The following is a 12,801-nucleotide window of genomic DNA, read 5'->3' on the forward strand; positions in this document are numbered from 1 at the left end:
TTTTTCTTGTTGTTAAGTTGTTAAAGTGATTTTTAAGTTGTTTGAGTGATGCATTAAAGAAAATTTGGAAAGTACAGAAAAGTAGGAAGAAGAAATAAGTCATGCACAATCCCATCACTCAAAGACAATATGTTAGTGTATTTTTGGACACTCCAAATCCCTGAAAGATAGGTACCTAACACTGAAGGTAGTCAGAGTTAGACTTGTAGCTCTACAGAGAGAGGTCAGTATCCCCCAACGATACTGAGGGACTATACCCTTCACTCAGTTTCCCCTAAAGTTAACATCTTACATAACCACGGTACACTTGTCAAAACTAAAAATAGCTAATAATTACAATTAACTAAAATCAAGAATTTATTTGGAATTTACAATTTTTTTCACTAACATTTTTTTTCCCTGTTACAGGATCCCATCCAGGACACTACACTGCATGTGAGTCTTTCTTTGTTTTTCATGACCTTCATAGTTCTGAGGAATACTGGTGAGGTTTTTTTTTTTTTTAATATTTATTCATTTATTTATTTGGCTGTGCTGGGCCTTAGCTGCGGCACGCGGGATCTTTTATTTGCAGCATGTGGGATCTAGTTCCCTGAGCAGGGATCAAACCTGGGCCCCCTACATTGGGAGCGCGGAGTCATAGCCACTGGACCACCAGGGAAGTCCCTGGTGAGGTATTTTGTGGAATATCCCTCAATTGGGATTTGTCTGCTGTTTTTCTCATAGTTAGACTGGGGCTATGCTTGTTTTGGGGAGTAAGACTGCAGGAAAAGTGACCTTGTCATTATGTCGTATCAAGGGTAAATACTATCAACAAGACTTATTGCTGTTGATGTTAACCTTGATCACGTGGTTGAGTAGCGTTTGTCAGGTTTCTCCTCCGTAGAAGTTATTTTTCCCCTTTCCAACACTGCACTCTGGGAGGAAGTGACCATGCCCAGCCCACGCTCAGGGGTGCGTGGGTGGAGATTAATACACCCTCTGTATGGAGCATGATTAATTAGAATTCTTCTATAAGGAAGAGTTAGCTCCTCTCCCCAGTAATGTATTTAATTATTTATTTACAGCAGAATGGACTCTAATATACTTATTTTATATTCTAAGTTATAACTGTGCCAGGTTTGGGCACTGGAAGCTGTTTCAGGTTGACTCCTATGTCCCTTGACAGGCCTACACGCATTATTTTTGAGCATTCCGCACTTCTGGCGCTACACGATGCTCCTCCAATCAGCTGTACTTTCCCCGAAGCAGTTCTAGAGTCAGTCGTTTCTCTAAAGAGCCCTGCCTGGCTTCTTTCACTGGACGGTGGTACTTATAAGCAAGATCACGGGGCCTACAGTTCCTTTTCAGGTGAAACTTAAGCCTGCGCACCCCGCGCAACAGCCAGGCTTGCCCGGGCCCCACCGAACCTCCCGGCCTGCAGTGCGTGCCGTGCGCATGCGCGCCGGGGAGACGTGCCGTCGGACGGCAGCCAAGACGCTGGCGTGAGGCAGTCGGAGCCGAGGAGTCCGGCAGTGTCCTTGCGCTCCCACCCTGCTTCGGTACGTGGCTGCGGCCGGAGGCTTTGCAGGTGAATGTTCCTGTCTGGTCCGGGCGACCCAGACCCCCTCGGGCCGGGCTCACCCACCCCACGCCCTTCCAGGGAGACCCCAGGCCCGCGCCCTCCGTTCCCCACCCCGGGCGTCGGTCCCTCCGGAGCCTCTCCAGGAGACTCCCGTCAGCGCCCCCCAGCCCCACCCGAGTCCTTCCCCTCTTCTCTCCCCTTCCTTCCTCTCCTCCCCACTCCCCTTCCCCCTCGCCTCCCTTCCCCGGATCCCTCCGGAGCCTCCCCTAGAGCCGCCCGCTCGCCGCCCCTCCGGAGCAGACCCCCCTCCCCTTCCCCCTCCCTCGGTCAGTCTAGAGTCTCCCCTGGAGCCGCCCGCCCCGCCAGAGCGCTCCTGCTGCCGCCCCCCTTCCTGCAGGTGATCCCCGCCGGCCACCCCGCCTTTCTGCCCGCGGGGCGCAGGTCTCCGGCCCTGCAGCCCGTCTGGTCGAGGGGATTGGGGCTCTTTTTGGTTATCCTACCGCCCGGAGGTCGCAGCCTCCTTAAGGAGTCCGGAATGGCATTGAAGCTGTGCGCTCTCGGGTGGGGCCCGCCTCCGCTCGTTTCACCTACTCTTGGTTTTGCAGTGTCGTTGGCTCTAAGTGCTTGGTGTTGTATTATAGGTCTTTTTCCACGTTTGATTCTCTCACCTAACTACATGGGGAACCCCGAAGGTCAGGGGTTTTCATTTCGCGTCAGAGTAGTGTTTTTTGTTTGTTTTTAACTCAAAAATAGAGTAATTTACACAGAAAAGTCTGCATAAATGACCGAATAGTAAAGTTCCAGGTTTTCAGCGTGAGTGGGGGAAAGGAATGAGGTGGGATGATCACAGTGTCAAAAGATCCAGGGGAACATGCGTGGTTAATTCCAAACGCTGTTGACTCTTGAGAAGCTTTCGTTGTTTTAATACCTCCTCTGTCTAGGACGCGGTGGAGCCTCTGCCAGGGGGAGCGGCGCTTAGTCTAAAGGGAGGGAAGTTCCTGGGTCTTGGTAGTCTTTGAGGAAACCAGCGCCAATGCAGGAAGTGACTTGTGTAAAAGTCACGAGGGGAATTAGGGCCCAAGCTGGGACTGTTAACTACCTGTTTATTTACGACGCTTAATGTTTGTCTGACAAATTAGTGACCAAAATATCTGTGTATGTGTGCATGTGCTTCTGCGACTGGTTCTCTTGTGCTCAGGAGTGGCCCCTGGGCTGGGCTGATGGTTATTGATGGGAGGTGGGTATTGGGAAGAGAGCTGGGCAGGTGCTTGTCTGGGCTTCCCTTGTGCTTGGTGTTTACTCAGTGGGGTAGTGATTCCTTAACTCCCCCCATCTCTGAGGGCAGGAATCAAGCATATGTTGCAGGATTATCCTGGCAGATAAGAGTGTCTCGCACAGTGTAGGTGGTCAGTAAATGCTTCCTGAAGGAGGCTGCAGAAAAGAGCTCAGAACCTGACAATGGTTCTTTACTAGCATATTTTTAATGGTGTTAGCACATTCTGTAGGTAAATTTCCGGATAATCTCAGGGACTGAATTTGTGAAATGTATAGGTCAGTGGTATAGAAAGAACAGATACCACTCTTGAGGTAGTCATATTACTCCTTGGGGGAAGACACAGGTTTCTCTTTTCTTTTCTTTCTTTTTTTTTAAATTAATTTTTATTGGAGTATAGTTGTTTTACAATGTTCTGTTTCTGCTGTACAGCAAAGTGAATCAGCTATACGTATACATATATCCCCTCTTTTTTGGATTTCCTTCCCATTTAGGTCACCACAGAGCACTGAGTAGAGAAGTTTTTCTTGACTCTCTCTAGAAGGTTTGCTATACTTCCTAGCTTGTCATCCTACATTAATATTTGGGTTCTTTCTCCTTTCCTCTGTCTTTTTTCTTTTTTACTGGATGTCTAAAGAAATTAAAGAATTACTTTATTAGTGTCAGTAACTGCCAAAAACTGCTGAGTAAAATAAGCTATTAAAAATGTTACAAAAAGTGGGCTAGTTGAACCAGTCATGTTTTATTTGTTGTGTATTTGCTTCTGAACTTGATCATGAGGCCAGAGTTGAACTTTCTTGCCTCTTTGTTTTAGTCTGTCTGTCCTTTGATGAGTGCTTATTATTGGGCTTGTTATTAAGAACTGATTGCTACCTGAAATGGCCAACACCACATATGAACTGACTGGGATGGATCACCCAGTCCTTCTTGTCCCCTGTGTCGTTTTGGAGTCCTTGAAGAACAGAGTTTTCCTCTCTTTGATAAGGAAACAACTTTCACCGCTAAAATAATAGTTCTTCTAGTTAACATATTCTGAAAGTAGATTTCCTGATAATCTCAGGGACTGAATTTGTGAAATGTGTAGGTCAGTGGTACAGAAAGAACAGATACCACTCTTTTCTTTTCTTTTTTTTTTTGGCCACGCTTCGCAGCTTGTGGGATCTTAGTTCCCCGACCAGAGATCAAACCTGGGCTCTTGTCAGTGAGAGCACAGAGTCCTAACCACTGGACCGTCAGGAAGTCCCCAGATATCACTCTTGAGGTAGTCATATTATTCCTTGGGAAGATAGAGTGCTAACTAGAGGAGCCAGGCAAAGTGGGTTTTCAGTTCAAACTGTCAGATTCCAAAGGCAATATTCTTTCTACCTCTTAAGTTGGTCCCTTTTGGATTCAATGATTTTTACAGTGGTTTGAGTTCATATTTTAAAATAACTTGAATTGGGGAATTCCCAGGCGGTCCAGTGATTAGGACTGGCTCTCACTGCTCAGTCCCTGGTTGGGGAACTAAGATTCCACAAGCCTCGAGGCGTGGCCAAACAAACAAACCTCAAAAACTTGAATTGTTGAATATGGTTTGTATTTTTAAAACTTTCTGTAGGTTTTATTGGCATGTGAGTAATGTGGCTATTTTGCAACTAGTTTGCTGGCATCCTCTAGAGACCAGCAGCAGATCAGACTTTAGTGAGTTTTAGTTTATGCATTAGATCCTGCTCCAGGGTATAAATAATAGTGAAAGGTTGAAATAAGTTATGGAGAGTGGAGTTCAACAAGGTACGTCCAAAAGCTACTCCTGTTCCTTCAGAGACTAATTTAGTTATGTATTCTGGGAAGGTTTTTGGTTTGATTTTTTTTTTTTTTTCCTTCTAGGCATGTGTTCAAATTTTGACTGTCAGGCACATCTTACTAAGTCTTCTAAGCTATTTGAGAAGCAGCCTGATGTGCTTCTGTCTTCTAGAATGTTTTAGGCAAATTTTAGTCAGGTGGATAGTGAGGAAATAATAGCAAAAATAGTAGTAATAATTGCTGTGGGAGCAGCTACCATTCGTTAGTTTTAGTAACTAACAGGTACTATGCAAACACAAGTTATTTCACCCAATTTTCCAAACATCCTATCAAGTAGATGTTAGTATTCTCATTGTGTAGATGAAGAAATTAAGGCTTGGAAAAGTTAAATAACTTGCCCAAGGTAATTTATAAGTGACTGGGCCAGGATATAAACGCAGTTCTTTTAACTTCAAAGCCTGTATTATGAAACATTAGGCTCTATGAATTTTTCAAAGCATATTATCAAAATCATACTTTATGATTTTTGATTGCTAAGAATATACTAAGTTTCTCCCCCCATTTTAAAGAACTCTTAGAAGGGAGGTTCAAGAAAATGGTGTTCATCTAGGGTTTTTTTTTTTTTTGTATGTTTGAGGATAATTCAAAATATTGCGTACATGTTCACATTTATCAAAATAATACATATACATAGATTGAAAAGCCAAATAGCACTTTAAACCTCAGAGTCAAAAAATACTCACTCCCTTTCCATTAACTAGAGACAAACGTTTTCACCTTTTCTTAGCTGCCTTTTTTACATTTATATTCGGGACATGATAACATTGCTGTTGATTTAGATGTAATCTTTGACTTCTTGCCATAGAAGACTTCTGCCTCCTGTAAACACTCTTCTTGAGTCCACCAGACTCTCTTAGATGTCAGGCTCTGTCCCCTTCCCCTCCCCCGCCCCCCAACACTGTCCTCCAGTCTGGACTGGTTTCTTTTCTAGGCCTGTGGCACAGCTGTCTCCCTGGGACTTTCCTTCACCTGCATCCCCTAGTTCCTCTTGGTTTATGCTCTCATTTTGGTGGAATACATTCTTCGCTAGGCTCTGGAAACAGGGTAGGGTACATGGAAGGTAAATCTTAGGTCTTTCAGCATGCGTGTAAATGTCTTTATTTTATCTACTTGATTGATAATTTGACTGGGTGTGGAATTCTGGCTTGAAAATAATTTTCTCTCAGCATTTTGAAGATGTTGATCCATTGCCTTCCAGCTTCCAGCATTGTTGATGAAGATGCCCTAATGCTTTGTTTATCCTTTATGTGACCTCCTTTTTGCTCTGGGAAGTTTTTAGGTTCTATTCTTTGTCCGTAGAGTTCTGAAATTTCAGTTATAAACCTTACCGAGGATCTTTTAAAATTCATCTTAATGAACACTCATTAAATGTCTAGAAATGTGTCTAGAAATGTGTCTAGAAATGTATTGTCCTGTTCTGGAAAATGTTTGTATAGTACTTTTTTTTATACTTCTTTTGCTGGTTTATTTGTGAAACTCTCCTGTAAGCAGGATGTTTTATATCCCAGGCTTATCCTGTAAGTTTTTTCATCTCTTGGCCTTCTTTTTCTTTTTTTCCTTTCAGAGAGATTTCCTCCATAATGATCTTTTCAGTTCTTCTATTTTAAATTTTGGTTAATCACGTTTAACTGAGAGCTCTGAATGTTCCTATTTTAGAACATTTTGGTTTTGTTTTTTGGTTACAATATTGTGTATCATCTTTCTGATAATAGTAATTTTTTAAAAACTTTTCCTTTGCTCCCTGCAGTTGTCTCTGATTCCTGTGAGGTTTTTGAGTTTTTTTACTTTTATTTTTTTCAGTCTCTTTAAGCTTCCTCAGATGTCTGAACATACATGCTGTTTCTATTTAAGATATTAAAAAAACTGATTGAAAGTTCATGTGTTTGTTTAAAGTTTATCACTTGATGAGAATCCCTGTAGGGTTTTAGGCAGAGACCAGCTTTTTTTTTTAATATCTTTTTAAAAATAAATTTATTTATTTTATTTATTTTCGGCTGCATTGGGTCTTGCTGCGCGTGGGCTTTCTCTAGTTGCGGCGAGCAGGGGCTACTCTTCGTTGCGGTGTGCAGGCTTCTCATTGCGGTGGCTTCTCGTTGCGGAGCACGGACTTCATTAGTTGTGGCGCATGGACTCAGTATTTGTGGCTCGCGGGCCACAGAGCACTAGCTCAGCATTCGTGGCACACGGGCTTAGTTGCTCTGTGGCTTGTGGGATCTTCCTGGACCAGGGCTCGAACCCATGTCCCCTGCATTGGCAGGAAGATGCCTAACCACTGCGCCACCAGGAAAGCCCGGAAACCAGTTTTTTTATAGAAAAAATGTCAGTATCAACGAACCTTTGGCTGTGCCTTTCGTCCAGAGCTAGAGAGTCTGGGAGTTAAGTAAAGGAAGAGGACAGGGAGTTTAAGACATTCACTTACTCTGTTACTCCTCTAAGTTTGGCATCTCTCTTCCACTCTCAGCTACCCCTGGTGTCCCCAAGACTAGAGCCTTAGTGTTTCAGCTTTTCCAGAAAGACGATCCTCAGGATTGGGGAGGGTCGTTGCCTGGATGTGTAGAGGGCCTACTAACTCTTCTTAAAGACTTTCAGTAAATTCTGATATTCTTCCCCACCTTCAGCATTATCTCATACTTCCAGTTTCTGAATCTTTACAGTGTTCTGTGGCTAGAGTTGGCTTGCTGTGTTTTGGCTTATTAGCACATGAAAAGCAGAGAAAGCTTTTTATATTTTATATTAGTTACTACTTGTTCATTTGCCTTTAAAACTTTCTCAGCGTTTTTAGCATCTAATCTGCTTTTGTCTCTGCTGCGATTCTCTTTGTGTTTGTGGATTTATGCCTTGTTTTCCCGTTAACTGTCATTTTAGTTGCGTTTCAGGAGAGAGCAGAGTTAGGTGTTTAATCTGTCATTAATGTTGGAAATAGCAAAACAGTCACCGGCATGGGTGATCTTTACGTTATTCATAGATCTTTTGTCTTGGATTCTCATTTTTAAATTTTTAAAATATTTATTGATTTCTAGTTTTGGCTGTATTGGGTCTTGGTTGCAGCATGTGGGATCCTCCGCTGAGGCACGCGGGCTCCTCGTTGCGTGGTTCAGGCTTCTCTCTAGTTGTGGCATGTGGGCTTAGTTGCCCTGCGACATGTGGGGTCTTAGTTCCCCGTCCGGGGATCGAACCCGTGTCTCCTGCATTGGAAGGCGATTCTTAACCACTGGACCACCAGGGAAATCCCTGGATTCTCATTTTAATGTCACTGTTGTGTCTTCTGTCTTTGAAAATAACTCTCATGTGATTTGTAGTGTTTAGTATCAAGAAATATGTATTTTCCAGAAATATGTAATATTTCTATATACTGTAGAGGGAAAAATGGGAAGATGGATTTTTTTTTTTTTTTTGTGGTACGCGGGCCTCTCGCTGCCGTGGCTTCTCCCGTTGTGGAGCACAGGCTCCGGACGCGCAGGCTCAGCGGCCATGGCTCACAGGCCCAGCCGCTCCGCGGCATGTGGGATCTTCCTGGACCGGGGCACGAACCCGTGTCCCCTGCATCGCCAGGCGGACGCTCAACCACTGCGCCACCAGGGAAGCCCGGGAAGATGGATTTTTAAAGTCTGCCTTTTTTTCTTTTTCCCCTCAGAGCACTGGTCCTAGGTAACCTCAACGCAGGGCAGGCTAGCAGGATTCAGGGCCAGGAATTGGTCTAGGCTAATGAGTAGGGTACCTGTTTTAGGCAGTGGCATGTGAATGCTCTATAAGGCTGAGGGCAAGTAGGCTGAGTGATAGGCAATGTTTTCTTCTCCTCTGCTTTGTGGTCAGGGTTCAGGATACATTGGAAGAGCTTGGCAGGGGACAGACTCTAGATAGAAGGATTTAGCTGTGGTCCAGCATAGGTGAGGTGGGTCATTTGGGAGCAGATGAGGCAGCTGCTTATTTAAGTACTTGTTACCCTTGGTGTCTCTTACTTACATGGCCCAGTGTGGGGGTCTGTATTGTGTTACATCTTGCTTATGGGTTGGGAGCCAGAGGCGAGGGTGCTCCTGCTGATGAGGCAGTATGCTCCAGTGGTGATGGGATACCAACATGGTACCTGACAGCAGAGGCTGGTAGGCACAAAGGACACATACCCCTTTAATGGAGATAAAGAACTTACTTTTCTGCCCTCAGAGGACTGCCCATCTTGCGGTCTCTGCTAGATGGTAAAATGTCCAGCCTCAGTCCCCCAAGAAGATGACTGTTGGCTGATAATGTTGCCTGATCTGAGTGAAGACACCACAGGTGCTTTAGGAAGCTCCTTTATTTTATTTTTATTTTTTTTAAATAAGTTTATTTATTTTTTGGCTGGGTTGGGTTTTTGTTGCTGCGTGTGGGCTTTCTCTAGTTGCGGTGAGTAGGGGCTACTCTTCTTTGCGGTGCATGGGCTTCTCATTGCGGTGGCTTCTCTTGTTGTGGAGCACGGGCTCTAGGTGTGCGGGCTTCTGTAGTTGTGGCACGCAGGCTCAGTAGTTGTGGTGCACGGGCTTAGTTGCTCCACGGCATGTGGGATCTTCCCGGACCAGGGATCAAACCTGTGGCCCCTGCATTGGCAGCAGATTCTTAACCACTGTGCCACCAGGGACGTCCAGGAAGCTCCTTTAATATCCTCTTGGCTTCTTCTGACTTCTGGAGATTGGCTTGTAAGTGCTTGCCCAGAAAGTGCAAGTAACCAAACTCAGCGCATTGCTGAGGGTGTGAATCCAGGGTTCTCTTCCAGGAGTCATTTCTCCCCAGCAGTGTAAGTTTTAGGATGGTTTGAAACCTGTTCCTGCGGTCTTCTCTGCTGCCTATGTAGCAGTACACTTGAGTCCTTAACTCAGAAATCTAGACTTTTTGTCTTAAAAAAGAAATCCTAACATCTTAGACAGTAAACAACAAACATCTCTTACTTGTTAATTCAATAACTGTTTGAATTATTTACTGAGAGGAAGGAATTACACAAATCAAAGTGTTTAACCTTTTTTTTTTACCCCCCCCGCACCTCCCCCACCCCAGTTGTGAAATTGAAGTCACATTGGAAGGTGTGTTTCTCTAAAACATTCTATAGTGATGTATATGGTTTTAATCATTTTATACTTAGGATGCCTTTTAGTCTCAGTTGGTTCTAATGAACCATAATTATTATTTTCACATTGGCACCCATGTTGTCACAATTTGGCCATTAGATGCCGTTTCTTCAGCTGGTTGACTTCTTTTTTTCCTGAAATCATCTTTGTTTTTTGACAGTAAGACAACTTAGGCACATCTTGAGGTGTCCTGTCCCTGAATTGTAACCAGCTCGTTTTCAAGGAGTACTGGCTCCTTTTAGAGGAGACCAGTATTAGAGATAAAGATCTGGACATGTGAGATTGTTTCACATAATGACTAATGGTAGACAGGATGATACCAGATAAGAAGCTACTTGAGTCCGCAGAACAACTAGCCTTTCATAAAAAGTCGTGGGTTTCTGTTGCTAATTTCAGTTCAGGTTTCTTTCTACCTTGTAATTTAATTTTCTCTTTCTTTAATAGTTTGGAACTATTTTATATAGGCATGCCAGAGATATGTTTATAATGTTGTCCTCTTGATGGAGAAGGTTTTTTTCCATTTTAAATTCTTGACTCCAGTGGCCTGAAATTGATTTCCAAGTTGGCTTTTCAGTTTTCTCTTTTCTTAGTACATTTATTTATTTTATTTATTTATTTTTGGCTGCGTTGGGTCTTCGTTGCTGCACGCAGGCTTTCTCTAGTCGCGGTGAGCGGGGGCTACTCTTCGTTGTGGTGCGAGGGCCTCTCATTGTGGTGGCTCCTCCCATTACGGAGCACAGGCTCTAGGCACACAGGCTTCAGTAGTTGTGGCTCGCGGGCTCTAGAGACGAGGCTCAGTAGTTGTGGCGCACGGGCTTAGCTGCTCCGCGTCATGTGGGATTTTCCCACACCAGGGCTCGAACCCGTATCTCCTGCACTGGCAGGGGGATTCTTAACTACTGCGCCACCAGGGAAGCCCCAGTTTTCTCTTGTTGACGTCCCTTGAGCCACTTCTACCTGAGAAGTAAAAGAAACCCCGCCTCACCCGAAGGAAATGCCAAAGAAAACATAGGCACAATATCTGGCGACTCAGATGCTGACCCATACAATTAGTAGATAACTGGAAAGCTCTAGGTCCTTAAGGAACTCTGTTTTTAACTCTTTATTCTCCTGGATGCTACTGGTGGTGGTGTTAATCTTACAGCCACCTAAAGTTGTTGGACTCGGATTCTTGAAGACCTGTGAATAAATGAAGCTGTTCTTAATATCATTGTTAGGCTGAGCTGACATTTTGACTATTATGATTGTCAGCAAATAACAGCCAAATTAATATCAAGAATCATGAGAGATTTTAAAAAATTTACCACAGAAGTTCGGGAGACTCCTTTCTGTTGCATCACGTTTTTGCACTGTTCATTTGGTTCCATAACCAACTCAGAAGGTACCAGCAAAGTTGTATGACAACATTTCAGTCAGGTTTTAAATTTGTATTGTATCTAGGTAGCTCCCAATACATTCTACAAGTAATTTGTGATCTATTCCCAGCTATTTTCCAAAGAAAAATAAATGAGTTTATGTTATGATCGTAGGAAGTTTTAGTATAAATATCCAGGATTTGGCATGAGTTGAATACGTGTTATATACCCTTCCAGTTTTATGTTCTGGGGTAATAGTATCACTGCAGAGATGTGATGCTATCTATAACACTCCATCCTCTATCTTTTTAGCTTACAAGTTTAACCTGTTTCTTCCATTAGAATGTACACTAACATGAAAGCAGGGGTTTTAGCTTGGTCACTGCTGTATCCTTAGTGCCTGCTGCAAGGCTGGGCACACATTAGATGTTCAAAGAATATTTGTTGAATGAAAATATGTTGGTATTATTTCTGTGCCTCGAATCCTTTTGGAAGTAAATGATTGTTTTAGGATGTTTTAGGCTGCAAGTTGCAGGAAACTAGTTCAACTCAGTTTAAATAATGAAGAAACGCATCGTTTTGCTTAATGGAAAGCCTTGCATTAGCGGGAGATCCCTGGTTGGGTGAGTCAGTGACTCAGCAGTTAGCGCTGCCATCTCAACAGTCAGCTGCCCTCAGGCTCGTCCCTTCACTGTCAGCAGGTGTCTCGCAGCAGCAGTGAGCAGTGTGAACATGCACTGAGAGAAAGAGAAGAGACTGACTGTGCATCTGGTTCATCTGGGACTGTACGTTTGAGTACCTAAATGTGGGAGGGAAAAATGAAAACCATCTTTCCTTTCTTGGTGAGGACAGACAGCATGAATTTGCAGAAACTGCAGGGAGACTAAGAACATTCAGATTACAGGATTTTGGAGATGCTGGAATATAGGATGATTTGTGAGACTCGAGCCATTCTTAGACATGGGGAAAGTTAAATGAGGGAGAACCCATTTGTTCTTTTGAAGTGCCCACTTGGGCTTGCGTTCCATTTTGCTAACCTTCCAAACCTTTGTGCCTTAAAGAGAATACCTAAAACTGCTAAAGTAGAAAACAAAAGTGGCCCATAATCTCAGCCTCCAAATAATATGTGTTGATTTCAAAAATAAAATGATACAATACTTGCAAATGTTTTTTTAAAATTTATTTATTTAATTTTATTTTTGGCTGCGTTGGGTCTTTGTTGCTGCACGCGGGCTTTTCTCTAGTTGTGGTGAGCAGGGGCTACTCTTCGTTGCGGTGCACGGGCTTCTCATTGCAGTGGCTTCTCTTGTTGTGGAGCACGGACTGTAGGCGTGTGGGCTTCAGTAGTTGTTGTGGTGCGTGGGCTTCAGTAGTTGTGGCACGCGGGCTCAGTAGTTGTGGCTCGCGGGCTCTAGAGCGCAGGCTCAGTAGTTGTGGTGCACGGGCTTAGTTGTTCCGTGACATGTGGGATCTTCCTGGACCAGGGCTCGAACCCGTGTCCTCTGCATTGGCAGGCAGATTGTTAACCACTGCGCCACCAGGGAAGCCCCGCAAGTTGTTTTAAAAAACTTAAATAGTACAGAAAGGTGTAATAGGCCTGAATAGTCACCCCCTTTTCTGACACATATGCAGCACTGCCTCATTCCTCTCCTCAGAGGTACACGTTGTTAA

General features: G+C 43.9%; 1 protein-coding gene across 4 annotated transcripts in view; it reads left to right on the forward strand.

The window, feature by feature from the left end:
* Nucleotides 1-1,458: 1,458 nt before the first annotated feature.
* PLEKHB2 (pleckstrin homology domain containing B2) overlaps nt 1,459-12,801 on the forward strand; it is a 49,400-nt gene continuing 38,057 nt past the window's right edge. The window contains exon 1 of one of the 4 annotated variants that reach the window (XM_027082483.1): nt 1,459-1,570. The gene's annotated coding sequence lies outside the window, so the exon portion shown is untranslated. The remainder of the gene's footprint in view (nt 1,571-12,801) is intronic. The other 3 variants (XM_027082482.1, XM_027082480.1, XM_027082481.1) reach the window with 3 other exon arrangements.

The sequence above is a fragment of the Aethalodelphis obliquidens genome, unplaced genomic scaffold, assembly GCF_003676395.1.
Source record: "Aethalodelphis obliquidens isolate GAN/ISIS:26980383/991018 unplaced genomic scaffold, ASM367639v1 scaffold47, whole genome shotgun sequence".
Classification (NCBI taxonomy): domain Eukaryota; kingdom Metazoa; phylum Chordata; class Mammalia; order Artiodactyla; family Delphinidae; genus Aethalodelphis; species Aethalodelphis obliquidens.